The 17840-nt window shown below is 45.7% G+C and overlaps 1 protein-coding gene across 2 annotated transcripts in view; it reads right to left on the bottom strand.

Moving 5' to 3' along the window:
- esr2a (estrogen receptor 2a) overlaps positions 1 to 16418 on the bottom strand; it is an 85742-nt gene extending 69324 nt beyond the window's left edge. For both annotated transcript variants that reach the window (XM_083790905.1, XM_083790906.1), the window contains exon 1: positions 16071 to 16418. The gene's annotated coding sequence lies outside the window, so the exon portion shown is untranslated. The remainder of the gene's footprint in view (positions 1 to 16070) is intronic.
- Positions 16419 to 17840: the final 1422 nt, after the last annotated feature.

Genomic DNA, 17840 nt, shown 5'->3' with positions numbered 1-17840 from the left:
GCTTATACTGTATGTATAGGCTCAATATGTCAGTTTGTCACATTCAATAGATCCTGTGATCATTTGTGGCCAGATGTAATGCCCCCTCCCCCCTGTCAAAGAGCTAAAATCCCTAAAACGAAAGAGCAGCAAATGAAAGAAGAATAACACTCATCTTTCTCTTTATGAGAGAGATGGAACACTTAACAACCTAAAACATGAACCTTGGAACCTAAAACATGAACCTTGGTTGAAAAAAACTAAAGTTGTCCTTTAAGTTGCGTTTACTTTTAAGTTTTATGAGCTGGAGCTCTAAAAAACACTTATAGCACTTACATTATCTGCTGACACAACATAGTGGAAAAGCCCTTTACTTGTAACGTGTGTGGTAAAGGCTGTACACAGAGTAGTGAACTAACATCACACATGAGGATTCATACAGGGGAAAAGCCCTGTACTTGTAACATGTGTGGTAAAGGCTTTGCTCAGACTGTTAATCTAAAAACACACATGATTGTGTGATTTTTAGGACATGCCCTTGAGGACTGTGTGATGAAGTGTGATGAAACCCTGCAACGCAGAATTCCTCTTAGAGAAGAACTGAGCGTTTCTCTGTACAGAGGACACGCTTCCATTCAATGCTTTTTATTAACGAAAATAATGTGGAAAAGGCACAGTATTTAGAGCTTTACTGTTCAAAACGGTTATGTTATGTTATGCAGACTGTTTTGAACAGTAAACCTATAAACAATACTGTTATGTTTACTGTTCGAAACAGTTATATTTACTGTTCAACAGTTATGTTTATTGTTCAAAACAGTTATGTTAACTGTTCAAAACAGTTATATTTATTGTTAAACAATTCGAAACAGTTATGTTTACTGTTAAACAGTTCGAAACAGTTATGTTAACTGTTCAAAACAGTTATGTTTACTGTTAAACAGTTCGAAACAGTTATGTTTACTGTTAAACAGTTCGAAACAGTTACCTGAATTTCTGTGTTAGCCGATACCGAATACTGATACCAGTGTTGTGATCTCATGTTGTGTTTATAGCTATCTAGCTATATATCTCATGATGTGTTTATATAGCTATCTAGTTATATATCTCGTGTTGTGTTTATAGCACAAGTGCACTCAAATGTGTACTTGCAGTTTGGGCCAACTCCAAAGCAAATTCCACATGTCCCAACATTGTATTTACCTGCCATAGTGTTAACCCCTTACCCCTGTGTCGGATCTGGTTATACTGGCTGTTGGAAAATAAACAGTACTTGATGCATTTTTGTATTGGATTGTTATTGATTTGCACATGCATGATGTCATTTAATTGCAGAATTAATTTGAATGCATTTGTTATTAGATTGTCAGGAAAGGAAATGTAATTAAGGGATTCATGCTACATATAATGTTTAAGTACTGCTAACTCAGAATAAACATGTTTTATAGTGCTGTACACTCAAAACAAGGTAGTACTGCTAACTCAGAATAAACACGTTTTATAGTGCTGCACACTCAATATGAACTAGTACTGCTAACTCAGAATAAACATGTTTTATAGTGCTGCACACTCAATATGAACTAGTACTGCTAACTCAGAATAAACATGTTTTATAGTGCTGCACACTCAATATGAACTAGTACTGCTAACTCAGAATAAACATGTTTTATAGTGCTGCACACTCAATATGAACTAGTACTGCTAACTCAGAATAAACATGTTTTATAGGGCTGCACACTCGATATGAACTAGTACTGCAAACTCAGAATAAACACGTTGTGTAGTGCACACTCAAAATAAACAAGTTCTGCTAACTCAGAATAAACACGTTGTGTAGTGTACAATCTGAAAAACCAAGTTCTGCTAACTCAGAATAAACAAGTTACTTCAAGTTACTTGTACTGCTTACTCAGAATGAACGAGTTACACAAACTCACTATTCTGAGTTTAAGTTAACTTGATTCGATTGAGGCAATGAGTTTCAGCACTTTTAGTGAGTTAACTCAACTCGTTCAATTTTAGAGTGTATACAGCACATCAGACACAAAGCCTCGCCACCATCCTGGATGGATTGGCATTATGTCATGTCCCCGACCAGACTGGAGAAGGATTCCTTTCATGTTCCATTCATCCAGGGTTGTGCTGAGAGATCTTTTACCCATTCTGGAGACAGGAACCTCTTTTGGTGTTTTTTTTAAGCATTGTGTTATACTTTGGGCTATTGAAAAATAGCAGATCTACAAGCTCGTTTTTATTGTTCAGAAATAGCAGATCTACAAGCTTGTAGCGCGGCACTCGGTGCCACAAGCTTGTAGATCTGCTATTTTTGAAAGATTGTGAAAATGCGGCACAAATCTTTGAATATATATTCTTTCAGAACTAAAATCTTTGCTTCCTGAGGTCCCTGGAACAATATATTTTCAGATGGGGGTCCCTGGAACAATATATTTTCAGATGGGGGTCCCTGGAACAACATATTTTCAGATGGGGGTCCCTGGAACAATATATTTTCAGATGGGGGTCCCTGGAACAATATATTTTCAGATGGGGGTCCCTGGAACAATATATTTTCAGATGGGGGTCCCTGGAACAATATATTTTCAGATGGGGGTCCCTGGAACAACATATTTTCAGATGGGGGTCCCTGGAACAACATATTTTAAGATGGGGGTCCCTGGAACAATATATTTTCAGATGGGGGTCCGGTGGCCAATTAAATATATTTTTGTGGGTCCTTGACATGAAAAAGTTTGAGAACGACTGACGACTGAAATATAGGTTTATCAGAAAACTGTCAGGATTTAGAAGGCCTTTTGTAGAATGGGTCAATTTATTCAACACATGACATTTACACATCAGATCTGACGGATCAGTAGAACAGCAATATATTATGCTACTATCAGCCAGTTAGCCAGTTCAGCAATTCTCTACCGTTTGTCGTCGGCCACAGATTTCAGATCCTCTGAAACATCCGCTGCCTTGCTCAAGGGAATTACCATAACCATTGGTGTAATAAAGTGTTCCAGCCCAGTGTTTCCCCATTTCCCTGCCTAGGGATTTTAGACACTTATTGTTGTTTAATAACAAATAATATAAATAGAATCATGCTCAAAGATATGCCCTTATTACACACATACACACACACGCACACGCACATCCGCGCGCACACACACACACACACACACACACAAGCACGCACGCACGTACGTTATCAGTAGGTCCAAGCCAAATGAAGGCAAAATGTGAAGTGATAGAAGTGTTCCCGGATGCTGGCCAGAGGTGAATGACTCTTAAACAAAAGCCCAAGGCTGCAGAGCGTTCCCATCCTTAACCCATTCTGACCTGAGATCAGATTCTAAAAATGTCCTCTACATCCTGACAGTTTTCATTTTGACCCGAGATCAGATTATAAAAATGTCCTCTACATCCTGACAGTTTTCATTTTGACCCGAGATCAGATTATAAAAATGTCCTCTACATCCTGACAGTTTTCATTTTGACCCGAGATCAGATTATAAAAATGTCCTCTACATCCTGACAGTTTTCATTTTGACCCGAGATCAGATTATAAAAATGTCTTCTACATCCTGACAGTTTTCTGAAAAAGCTATGTTTCTATGTCAGTGCTTCTTAAGATTTTTTCAAAAATAGCAGACCTACAAGCTCGTAGCGCGCCACTCGGTGGCGCGCTATGAGCTTGTAGATCTGCTATTTTTCAATAGCTAAAGCATTACATAATGCTAACACCAAAAGGGGTTCCCGCCCAAAATGGGTTAAGTCTCACTGCCTCCCCAGCGCCGGACGGAAACGGACACGGCTTCTTTTACGGGATGCAAAGGAAAGAAAACTACCTCCCAGTATAACCCATTTAGACCTGAGGACCATTCTACTAAATGTCTTCTAAATCCTGACAACATTCTGGAAAAAAAACTGTCAGTCGTTTTCATGTGAAGGACCCCCAAAAAATATATGTAATTGCCTGCCGAGTCGACCCCCCATCTGAAAATATGTAGTTCCAGGGACCCCCCAGAACCGTTAAAAACGTTTGCTCTGAAAGAATATACATTCAAAGATTTGGGCCACATTTTCACGATTTCTCAAAAATAGCAGATCTACAAGATTGTAGCGCGGCACTCTGTGCCACGCTATGAGCTTGTAGATCTGCTATTTTTCAATAGCTAAATATAACAAAAAAAACATCGCATGGATGCACCTGGGACGTACAGTATCCTCAGTGATGCATCCTGAGGTCAACGGGGTTTCGGGTCTCTCAACATCGTACCCCTCACTCAGGCGACCCAGCCGGGAGGGATCAAGTCCCGACTTACGTCCCAGTAGCTACCCTCAATCAGTCCCACTATAGGGAAAGACCAGGGGCACACAATCCGTTGGAACTACTCCAGAACTACTCTTGCCAGGGCTGGGAGGTACACTAAAGTATATCATAATGCAGTTCAAACACCAAAAGGGGTTCCCGCCCAGAATGGGATAATATCGGGGAGTGTGGCTGTGGAGGTGAAATCTGGTACATGCCAGAGAATGCTGTGGAGGTTCTTTTGGCACGGCCATCGAACAAAATGAAAATCCGGCCATCCATTCTCAAGTTAATTTTCTAGACACACAGCAACTGATTTAATTTATAATAATATCCTGCTGCCCACATTGCTGTCAACTTTAATGACAGAATGTGGTATTTTGCGTGAGAAAGCACTGTTGTTCTCAGATCTGACATCATGTGAACTGTCAATCCAATTTAATTTGCTTTCAATGCCAATTTCTGGTGTGATTCTAGTTCATTTAACCGTGAAGTAATTTTGACACTGAAGCAAGTTCATTTAACCCATTTAGACCGGAGACCAGATTCTACCAAATGTCTTCTAAATCATGACTTTTTCAACAACAACAAAAAAAACTATGTTTCCATGTCAGTGGTTTTCATGTCAAGGACCCCACAAATTGGCCGCCAACAACCATCTGAAAATATGTTGTTCCAGGAACCTCTCAGAAGCAAAGATTTGAGTTAAAAACATTTGCTCTGAAAGAATATATATATATATATATATATATATATATATATATATATATATATATTCAAACATTTGCACCACATTCACGATTTTTCAAAAATAGCAGATCTACAAGCTCGTATCGCTGCACTCGGTGTCACGCTATGAGCTTGTAGATCTGCCATCCGCCCTGAGCGTTGGGGAAGCGAGAGGAGAGTAAACCTTTCCAATCAAAGCTGCACAGAGGCCATTTCATGTGGTGCTGCTGTGTTGTTTCACCGCAGTGGAGGAAGCATTAGCTGAGGAGCTTAGGGATATTTCGCTCCAAATCGTCTAAAAGCACCAAATCTTGCACAGATGTAGCCCAGGGCATGCTCAAGGCCTATTCATAGTCTGGATTGTCGGTGGTGAGGTGACCACCGGAGCTGAAATAACGTTGAGCGGTGGTGAGTAAAAACAGAGAGAAGGGCTGGAGCGGTGGCGGTGGTTTGCTCTTAAAACACTATAAACAGCCTATACACTATACAGTATAAAAATTGCCTACATTTCATTATGCTTTAAATAGCATGCGACGTGTCAAACTAGGAGGTTTTCATGATTCTGAATCCATTCCAAGCCTTAGTATTGCACAGAAGAACACTCCTTTGGGCAAGTGGCTAAGGGGTGAATTTAGCCCAAGGAGTGTTTTTGTGCAAAACTAGTGCTTGGAATGGATTCAAAATCATGAAAACCCCCTAGTTTGACACGTCACGTGCTGCTTAAAGCATAATGAAAATTAGAAAATGTTGCCTTACTGTATTATAGGCTGTTAATGGTGGACATTATGGATTCGCTGTGGCGACCCCGAAGGTCACCGGCTCGGGCACCCTGGCTAAATCGTTGGAGCATGCCCTGGACTACATCTGTGCAAAACTTTGAGCTTTTAGACAAATTTGCGCGAAATATCCCTCATCTCTTCCTAAGCTCCTCCACTACATTATGTTCTCTCAGACCTACAGTATGTGCATGCTGCACATCAGGGCCTGGGTAGGGCAACCTTAGGCAGTGAGGCAGGGTACCAACATGATGCACATCAGGGCCTGGGTAGGGCAACCTTAGGCAGTGAGGCAGGGTACCAACATGATGCACATCAGGGCCTGGGTAGGCAACCTTAGGCAGTGAGGCAGGGTACCAACATGATGCACATCAGGGCCTGGGTAGGGCAACCTTAGGCAGTGAGGCAGGGTACCAACATGATGCACATCAGGGCCTGGGTAGGGCAACCTTAGGCAGTGAGACAGGGTACCAACATGATGCACATCAGGGCCTGGGTAGGGCAACCTTAGGCAGTGAGGCAGGGTACCAACATGATGCACATCAGGGCCTGGGTAGGGCAACCTTAGGCAGTGAGGCAGGGTACCAACATGATGCACATCAGGGCCTGGGTAGGCAACCTTAGGCAGTGAGGCAGGGTACCAACATGATGCACATCAGGGCCTGGGTAGGGCAACCTTAGGCAGTGAGGCAGGGTACCAACATGATGCACATCAGGGCCTGGGTAGGACAACCTTAGGCAGTGAGGCAGGGTACCAACATGATGCACATCAGGGCCTGGGTAGGCAACCTTAGGCAGTGAGGCAGGGTACCAACATGATGCACATCAGGGCCTGGGTAGGGCAACCTTAGGCAGTGAGGCAGGGTACCAACATGATGCACATCAGGGCCTGGGTAGGGCAACCTTAGGCAGTGAGGCAGGGTACCAACATGATGCACATCAGGGCCTGGGTAGGGCAACCTTAGGCAGTGAGGCAGGGTACCAACATGATGCACATCAGGGCCTGGGTAGGGCAACCTTAGGCAGTGAGGCAGGGTACCAACATGATGCACATCAGGGCCTGGGTAGGCAACCTTAGGCAGTGAGGCAGGGTACCAACATGATGCACATCAGGGCCTGGGTAGACAACCTTAGGCAGTGAGGCAGGGTACCAACATGATGCACATCAGGGCCTGGGTAGGGCAACCTTAGGCAGTGAGGCAGGGTACCAACATGATGCACATCAGGGCCTGGGTAGGGCAACCTTAGGCAGTGAGGCAGGGTACCAACATGATGCACATCAGGGCCTGGGTAGGGCAACCTTAGGCAGTGAGGCAGGGTACCAACATGATGCACATCAGGGCCTGGGTAGGGCAACCTTAGGCAGTGAGGCAGGGTACCAACATGATGCACATCAGGGCCTGGGTAGGACAACCTTAGGCAGTGAGGCAGGGTACCAACATGATGCACATCAGGGCCTGGGTAGGGCAACCTTAGGCAGTGAGGCAGGGTACCAACATGATGCACATCAGGGCCTGGGTAGACAACCTTAGGCAGTGAGGCAGGGTACCAACATGATGCACATCAGGGCCTGGGTAGGGCAACCTTAGGCAGTGAGGCAGGGTACCAACATGATGCACATCAGGGCCTGGGTAGGGCAACCTTAGGCAGTGAGGCAGGGTACCAACATGATGCACATCAGGGCCTGGGTAGGGCAACCTTAGGCAGTGAGGCAGGGTACCAACATGATGCACATCAGGGCCTGGGTAGGCAACCTTAGGCAGTGAGGCAGGGTACCAACATGATGCACATCAGGGCCTGGGTAGGACAACCTTAGGCAGTGAGGCAGGGTACCAACATGATGCACATCAGGGCCTGGGTAGGGCAACCTTAGGCAGTGAGGCAGGGTACCAACATGATGCACATCAGGGCCTGGGGGTAGGGCAACCTTAGGCAGTGAGGCAGGGTACCAACATGATGCACATCAGGGCCTGGGTAGGGCAACCTTAGGCAGTGAGGCAGGGTACCAACATGCTGCACATCAGGGCCTGGGTAGGGCAACCTTAGGCAGTGAGGCAGGGTACCAACATGATGCACATCAGGGCCTGGGTAGGGCAACCTTAGGCAGTGAGGCAGGGTACCAACATGATGCACATCAGGGCCTGGGTAGACAACCTTAGGCAGTGAGGCAGGGTACCAACATGATGCACATCAGGGCCTGGGTAGGGCAACCTTAGGCAGTGAGGCAGGGTACCAACATGATGCACATCAGGGCCTGGGTAGGGCAACCTTAGGCAGTGAGGCAGGGTACCAACATGATGCACATCAGGGCCTGGGTAGGGCAACCTTAGGCAGTGAGGCAGGGTACCAACATGATGCACATCAGGGCCTGGGGGTAGACAACCTTAGGCAGTGAGGCAGGGTACCAACATGATGCACATCAGGGCCTGGGTAGGGCAACCTTAGGCAGTGAGGCAGGGTACCAACATGATGCACATCAGGGCCTGGGTAGGACAACCTTAGGCAGTGAGGCAGGGTACCAACATGATGCACATCAGGGCCTGGGTAGACAACCTTAGGCAGTGAGGCAGGGTACCAACATGATGCACATCAGGGCCTGGGTAGGGCAACCTTAGGCAGTGAGGCAGGGTACCAACATGATGCACATCAGGGCCTGGGTAGGGCAACCTTAGGCAGTGAGGCAGGGTACCAACATGATGCACATCAGGGCCTGGGTAGACAACCTTAGGCAGTGAGGCAGGGTACCAACATGATGCACATCAGGGCCTGGGTAGGGCAACCTTAGGCAGTGAGGCAGGGTACCAACATGATGCACATCAGGGCCTGGGTAGGGCAACCTTAGGCAGTGAGACAGGGTACCAACATGATGCACATCAGGGCCTGGGTAGGGCAACCTTAGGCAGTGAGGCAGGGTACCAACATGATGCACATCAGGGCCTGGGTAGGGCAACCTTAGGCAGTGAGGCAGGGTACCAACATGATGCACATCAGGGCCTGGGTAGACAACCTTAGGCAGTGAGGCAGGGTACCAACATGATGCACATCAGGGCCTGGGTAGGACAACCTTAGGCAGTGAGGCAGGGTACCAACATGATGCACATCAGGGCCTGGGTAGACAACCTTAGGCAGTGAGGCAGGGTACCAACATGATGCACATCAGGGCCTGGGTAGGCAACCTTAGGCAGTGAGGCAGGGTACCAACATGATGCACATCAGGGCCTGGGTAGACAACCTTAGGCAGTGAGGCAGGGTACCAACATGCTGCACATCAGGGCCTGGGTAGGCAACCTTAGGCAGTGAGGCAGGGTACCAACATGATGCACATCAGGGCCTGGGTAGACAACCTTAGGCAGTGAGGCAGGGTACCAACATGCTGCACATCAGGGCCTGGGTAGGCAACCTTAGGCAGTGAGGCAGGGTACCAACATGATGCACATCAGGGCCTGGGGGTAGGGCAACCTTAGGCAGTGAGGCAGGGTACCAACATGATGCACATCAGGGCCTGGGTAGGACAACCTTAGGCAGTGAGGCAGGGTACCAACATGATGCACATCAGGGCCTGGGGGTAGGCAACCTTAGGCAGTGAGGCAGGGTACCAACATGATGCACATCAGGGCCTGGGTAGGGCAACCTTAGGCAGTGAGGCAGGGTACCAACATGATGCACATCAGGGCCTGGGTAGGCAACCTTAGGCAGTGAGGCAGGGTACCAACATGATGCACATCAGGGCCTGGGTAGGGCAACCTTAGGCAGTGAGGCAGGGTACCAACATGATGCACATCAGGGCCTGGGTAGGGCAACCTTAGGCAGTGAGGCAGGGTACCAACATGATGCACATCAGGGCCTGGGTAGGTAACCTTAGGCAGTGAGGCAGGGTACCAACATGATGCACATCAGGGCCTGGGTAGACAACCTTAGGCAGTGAGGCAGGGTACCAACATGATGCACATCAGGGCCTGGGTAGGCAACCTTAGGCAGTGAGGCAGGGTACCAACATGATGCACATCAGGGCCTGGGTAGGGCAACCTTAGGCAGTGAGGCAGGGTACCAACATGATGCACATCAGGGCCTGGGTAGGGCAACCTTAGGCAGTGAGGCAGGGTACCAACATGATGCACATCAGGGCCTGGGTAGGGCAACCTTAGGCAGTGAGGCAGGGTACCAACATGCTGCACATCAGGGCCTGGGTAGGGCAACCTTAGGCAGTGAGGCAGGGTACCAACATGATGCACATCAGGGCCTGGGTAGGCAACCTTAGGCAGTGAGGCAGGGTACCAACATGATGCACATCAGGGCCTGGGTAGGCAACCTTAGGCAGTGAGGCAGGGTACCAACATGCTGCACATCAGGGCCTGGGTAGACAACCTTAGGCAGTGAGGCAGGGTACCAACATGATGCACATCAGGGCCTGGGTAGGCAACCTTAGGCAGTGAGGCAGGGTACCAACATGATGCACATCAGGGCCTGGGTAGGGCAACCTTAGGCAGTGAGGCAGGGTACCAACATGATGCACATCAGGGCCTGGGTAGGCAACCTTAGGCAGTGAGGCAGGGTACCAACATGATGCACATCAGGGCCTGGGTAGGGCAACCTTAGGCAGTGAGGCAGGGTACCAACATGATGCACATCAGGGCCTGGGTAGGACAACCTTAGGCAGTGAGGCAGGGTACCAACATGATGCACATCAGGGCCTGGGTAGACAACCTTAGGCAGTGAGGCAGGGTACCAACATGATGCACATCAGGGCCTGGGTAGGGCAACCTTAGGCAGTGAGGCAGGGTACCAACATGATGCACATCAGGGCCTGGGTAGGCAACCTTAGGCAGTGAGGCAGGGTACCAACATGATGCACATCAGGGCCTGGGTAGGGCAACCTTAGGCAGTGAGGCAGGGTACCAACATGATGCACATCAGAGCCTGGGTAGGCAACCTTAGGCAGTGAGGCAGGGTACCAACATGATGCACATCAGGGCCGCGGTAGGCAACCTTAGGCAGTAAAGCACGGGTGTCATTGGCACAGGGGAGGGTGATCACTGGCACAAGTGTGTAAGGGAGAGGATTTATTTTAAAATTAAATATGAAAAAGAAGGTTAAAATAGGTCCTCCCTCACATCCCTGCTGTACATAGTAAAATCCCCAGTATTCACATTTAACTCTGTGAGTATGTACATGAGAATGTAACCAAAAGGGACCGATAGCAGGGTCCATTTGGTTACATCTGTACACGTAACACACCTCTATGGGTCCTATGCTGCCTATACTGGTCCATTTGGTTGCATTTGTACTCTCCAAGTAAATGGATAAATTAATACTGAGTATTTTACTGTTTAGTGTCACTAGTGTGATTTATTCCATCGATTATGTAAACAGACTAAAGAGGGCAATGATCTGCTAACCACACATATTGCTTCTCAGAGAAAGTCAACCCAATGCAACAAAGATTGACATTTTATTGTAGATTGAATTTTAATTTATTTAACGTCAAAGTGCAACATTTCGTTCTTTCAACCTTCCTCAGGCAAGGTGAAAGGTCTCCCTCCTTCTCCTACACGTTTTCTGCGTTATCGCCTACACACCGACTGTTACGTAAGTCGTATGTTATCGCCTGCGCACCGACTGTTACGTAAGTAAAGAGTGTGCGGAAAGTCTTCTCTTCAACAATGTAGAGAACTGAAATGAATAGTTGCCTCATGAAAACTTTGATGACCTCTTCTGCACTGACAGTTGTGATCCCATAGGCTGAGAGGACCAGGGTGTGAGCTGATGGTATCGGTGCGTTCACACTGACGGGCAGATGAAACGATGCAAAGACCCGCTGTGCGTTCATTTGGAGCAGCTACGTAGCTACAACATGCATCATTGTTTCTTTGCAATGCCACGTCGCTGGCTTCCACTGACAATGAATGGTAGACTGCGTCGTTTAATCTGCCCTGTGTGAACGCAGCAATACCATCAGCTCACACCCAACCCCATCACTTCATTTCCCTCTGTGATCGCTGGCGTGCACGCGTCACGCCCCACCAGTTAACTGGCGTGCACGGTACACGCCCCACCAGTTAACTGGCGTGCACGGTACACGCCCCACCAGTTAACTGGCGTGCACGGTACACGCCCCGCCAGTTAACTGGCGTGCACGGTACACGCCCCACCAGTTAAAAATATCCACAGCACATCCCTGCACTCCAGCGACTACTTTCCAAATCACAGCACGTCTTTTCAGGGAATTATCAATTAAATCCAAAGGATCCCCTGTGGGTCACAAAAGCTCGCCTCCTCTCGAGACACAACAGTTTGTCAGTGATGCTCAACCTTTTTCCATGTCAAGGACCCCCAGAATTATCTGCATTTGGCCACAGACCCCCCCCATCTGAAAATATGTTGTGTCCCCCCCCCCCCCCCACCCCAGAAGCAAACATTTGAGTTAAAAACGTTCACTCTGAAAGAATATATTTCAAAGATTTGTGCCACATTTTCACGATTAAAAAGAAATAGCAGATCTACAAGCTCGTATCGTTCCTCGGCACTATCCTAGTGTAGTGTGTCCTACCCAGAAGAACAGGGTTTCCTTGGGCAAAATGCACGGGCCCGCCTGCAGTTCCAGCTTTAACCAGTAGGCTTCAACGTTGGCCAGCCTTACTGGGGGCATCAAATTGCCCGTTCAGAGTATGGGAACGCAATGTGGACTCCCCATTACAGTAGCTGAAAGGTCAGCCAATGAGGAGAAAGTCATGAAAAGTCACTTCAGCTCAGCGACTGAATATAGAACAGATTGCTCAACAAGCTGATTAAAAAGAAAACTACAGTCAAGTTATTGCTGGGAACAATTTCAAACAATCTTGACCTTTGATTTATTTTTAAGTCAAATCTTTGTTTCTGGAGGGTTCCTGCCTGGAACAACATATTTTCAGATGGGGGTCGGCGGCCAATTACATATATTCTTTTGGGGTCCTTGACATGAAAATGTTTGAGAACGACTGACAGAAACATGGGTTTTTCAGAAAACTATTGATTGATTGATTGATTGATTGAAATATTTATTAACAGTTTGCAGAATTCCAGTACATTTCAAGCACAAACTCAATACAAAGACTGTTAACTGTGAGTGGACGACCCGATTAAGCATTACACTTGTTTACAACAGGGTTCACATTGTTCAATTCATCAAAACATTTTGAGACATACAAATAGACATTTCTATGTAGCTAAAGAACAGAACAGGAATTCATCATATAGGAAGCAAAAAGGGAAAAGATACATATACAGTGAGGGGAAATGGGGGGGGTGGGGGGATTCAGATTTTACAGAGGCCAGTTTCGAATTGCAGCCATCCGTAGGTGACCTTTGAGAGCGGTTTTGAAGGAGTCAAGGGATTCACATGTCTTAATGACTGTTGGTAGGGCGTTCCACATTTTGGTGGCATAGGAGTGAAAATAATTTAGTCCCTTGTTTGTGCCGAATCTGGGTTGTACTATCAGGATTTAGAAGTCATTTGTAGACAATCTTCCGCCGCAGTCTGAAAACACACCTCTTCAGACTCCATCTTAGCTCGACATAGCACTTGCCGCAGTACTTGACCTAGCCTCCACCTCCTACAGGCGTATGAAAAGGCTCAACTTATATATCTTAGAGAGCAGTGTGTGTAGACTTTTATGTAAACATAGCACTGTATAATAACACTGTTACACTCTAAGCTTACGTATATTTCATGATAACTATACTTCGTATGTATTTGATGTATTACCATGCTTTTTTTTATTCTTTGTTCTTGCTTAATGTAAATCCCTCTGGCTAAATGCCTAAATTGTAAAATGGAGAGTCGTTCCTCAGGTTTAACCGGGACAAAACGGAGGTACCGGTCATTGAAGCGGAGTCAGAGACAGAGAGAGAGAAACTAACATCTACACTGAAGTCGCAGACAATCCCAGAAGTCAGACTAAATGTATTATTGTCCACATCAGGAATCAGCCAACCCGAGAGATTTAGTGCACACATTTTCCCTGGAGTCTGGACTATTGCAATGCTGTCCTTTCTTAGATCAACCACAAAATGCCAGCAAACTACTTGACAGAATACAAAACTCAGCAGATCATAAATTATGTTGCCCAGGAGTCAGGACCAAAACAAGCACCGAATAGGACAAAAAAGGCAAATAACTGCAAATGACAGTAAAAATAAAATGTTGCATACGTCTGCACTGGTCCAACATCTCTCTCTCACACACACACACACACACACACACACACACACACACACACACACACACACACACACACACACACACACACACACACACACACACACACACACACACACACACACACACACACACACACACACACACACACACACACACACACACACACACACACACACACACACACACACACACACACACACACACACACACACACACACACACACACACAATCCCCCCCTTCTGGCTAGGGGAAACACTGACATCAAACCTGACAAATCACTGCAATGGCTAAAGTATTGACCTGTTAGTTTTAGAATTGATTGTCAAATTATTTTATTAAGTCTATAAATCGATAAATGATCTCAGTCCCAATTAAATGACTGACATGGTATTATTAACCCATTCTGAACGGGCACCCATTTTGGTGTTGGCATCATGTCGTGCTTTAGCTATTTAAAAATAGCAGATCTACAAGCTCATATCGCGCCACCGAGTGGCGCGATATGAGCTTGTAGGTCTGCTATTTTTTTTAAATCGAAGAGCGACTGACATTTCTAGAATCTGATCTCAGGTCAGAATGGGTTAATCAGACCAGTGTGTGTCCAGTGGAAACCTCGTATGAATCTGATCTCAGGTCAGAATGGGTTAAGACATGTTATGACTCATGATGTAGACCTACCCTAACCAGTAGACCCCTCCATCATGGCCCTCTGCTCTGGTCTAAACCAGTGGTTTTCAACCCTTTTCATATCAATTAAAGGCCCATTATTTATTCAGCATATGGACCACCATTTTGATGCCATTTAGCTTCTAATAATATCTTGTTATTGTTGGATAGGGTTTTGTTGTCCACAATTCCATGTATTGATGTTGGTACCATTAGGCAAAAGTTGATCACGATTATTCTACATTCTCAAATTGTGTAGAGTAATGCAGGTGTTTAACAATAATGGACCTGTACGGGTCCATTTGGTTTCATTTTACACTCTCAAGAGTTAATGATCTATAAGGGTCCATTTGGTTACCAACTCTCCATCATTTAGCTGCATGGGGACCACCTGGAACCCCCTCAAGGACCGCTGGTGGTCCCCGGACCGGACCACTGCTCTGAGCCTAAGGCACAGGCTAATGGAATGGTCCTAGGGTGTGGAATGGCTTTCTGGAGGACATGAGGGTGTCAGAGGAAAAGGTTAAACACCCCTTTAGACTGGCTTTATTGTGCATTTATTTCGAGTTCGAATTGCACTTTTTACAGATATATTATGCTCATGTGTGACTGACACACACACACACACACACACACACACACACACACACACACACACACACACACACACACACAATACTGTATGAATGAATGAAATATAAGAGAAAGAGAGAGATCCCTGGATATTCATTTTCATGCTTTTATGTTAACTTAATTTTTGTGTTACTTAATTAGTTATTATGGTTATTTCCACTTATGTTCAGCACTTGGAGCTGCATTTGGTGTAGGGCAGGCTATGACTTGTAAATAAACTGATTGGTAAACAGGTATATGTTCAAGTAACTGATTGATTAGGTAACATACTATATTCCACATATTGACAGACCTTTGATTGAATGTCAGTGACGTTGATATAATGGGGAACAGCTCGATCGGGACTAAGTTTATTTCCAGAGCCTGATATTCACAAAAATAACACCAGGAAATAAACAATAACAAACTTGGGACTCATTTTTAGAACGTTTTGTCAAGATTGAAAAGGTCTCGAGACTATAGACTACACAAAATGAACGCACACGTGTGTGTGTGTGTGTGTGTGTGTGTGTGTGTGTGTGTGTGTGTGTGTGTGTGTGTGTGTGTGTGTGTGTGTGTAATGTGATTTCTTTTTGGCCGTATATCGTATACAATAAATCACATTTATTTATAGTTGGGCTTGCTGGCTTGCCTCTCTACGTGACTACATATTTTGACCTGACGGCACTAATACGGACTTTAGCCTCAAAAAGTTTGTTCATGCCGAACCACGAGAATGCAGACTAGTCGAGTCCCGTTCGTTTTAAAAAAGGAAAGGATTCTTATTGTTCTTACCTTTAATGTCAGTCACAGCCAGGCTCACAGCTATAGTCTCTCTCACAGGCAGATAATAATGCACGCCAGCTGGGGGGAAAGTTGTTGCTTGGCAGCTTGTTGTGGCGGCAGAGTGGAGTAGAAGTATACCGGTGAACAGGACGCGCCGCCCGGCTGTTTATGTCTTCATAGACCGCTGACACTGCTATGGATCAACACTTATATTCAACTAGATCACACACTAAGCGGTAATAAGGGGCGGTAAGTTTCTTGTCGCTGAAAGTGTTGCCTATATTTGTAGTCACATTGTTGTTGCGCCACTGACTGACTGACAAAGTCCATGCATATGATATCACACGATACGGACGGGTTCCGTGTCATCTGCCCAGGAGCTACGGACGGTCTGAGTGAATGTGTCTACGTGCAGCAAAACCCCGTCCGTTCGGTTCACTGTCTGTCAACCCAAAAACGTCGACGTCAGAATATTAAACCACACCCCGCTGACTGACTTTTGCAACACGTCCCCTAGCCTGGCCCTGGCTGCTGCAAAAACAACACAACCAAGGAGACACTAAACAAACAAACAAACAAAAACATTTAAATTCGATATCAAACACAAAGGTATGCACTTAATGTGAATATTAGTAGGCCTATCCAGCCAGAGCCAGGCAATCAATCAACAAGCAACCTGGTGTTCTTGTCCACCATTTTCTGATCGATTGAAAATGGAGGACTCCAATTGAAACAATTAAGCCAATTAAGTGCTGTCTGGGTTATTTTTAATCCTCTTAATAGCAGACCTTGTATATTAAACGGCTTTCTTGTGCTGATTCTACAAACTGTTAATAACGTTTTTAATCAATCAATCACCTACACAAACCCGGGTCAAGTTTATGTAGAGACAAATATTTCCACTGTGAAGGAGCTTGCACACCACAGGCTCCATTTTTGTCACCGCTAAACCCTTTATCCCTAAACTTCTTAGCATTTTTTTTTTACTATTTTGAAAAACATTTTTGAATAGTTCAACTAGCCAATCTACATTGTCACGTTGTGAGCTTGTAGACTGGCCATTTTAACTATTAAAAAATGTTTTGCAAAATAGTAAAAAAAAAAAAAAAAAGTTTAGGGATAAGGGGTTTAGCGGTGACGAGAATGGAGCCCCACATCTCTGTACATTTACTGTGTATGTGTGTGTATGTCTGTAATCCATGTTGCGATTACCACAAATATCGTGGTATAACGGGTATCGCATATACTAGGGTAGGGTATGTAATCCCGAGTTTCATTTTTCACTGTTGCCAACTTGCATCGTTCCCAAGTAGGCTGGTGCCCGACAGGCACAATTAAGTAGTTGCTTTTCAAAGCAGCAAGTGTAGGTTTATTAGTGGGCATTCCCACCACGATTCTAGACCATAATACAACAGTATTATGGTTTAGATTTCCCCAGATGTATCGATACTATAGACGGATGGATGTCTGGCAACGTGAAACTGGGGAACAGTGTTCATATTATAAATTCACCACGTCTCTGTATCAGGCGCGTAGCGTGGATTAAATTATTGACTGGGCCAATTAATTGGAATCACGGGACATAGGCAACTCCGACATAGGTGTGAACGGTTTTGCCGAATTGCTGGGGAGTGGGGACCATTGAAAACAAAGGCAGCTTGCTGTGGTTCGCTACTAACAGTAATTTGCATGCACACTGTTGCACAGGGGGTGAATGAAGGGCTGCCAATGTTAGCTATCTCTTGTTGTTTTTCTTGTGTTTTCAAAGTCAGACTGGGC

Source organism: Protomyctophum parallelum, assembly GCF_964188405.1.
Source record: "Protomyctophum parallelum genome assembly, chromosome: 19".
NCBI lineage: Eukaryota > Metazoa > Chordata > Actinopteri > Myctophiformes > Myctophidae > Protomyctophum > Protomyctophum parallelum.
Note: the sequence above shows the minus strand (reverse complement) of the source record. Positions and strands in the feature narration are given on the sequence as shown.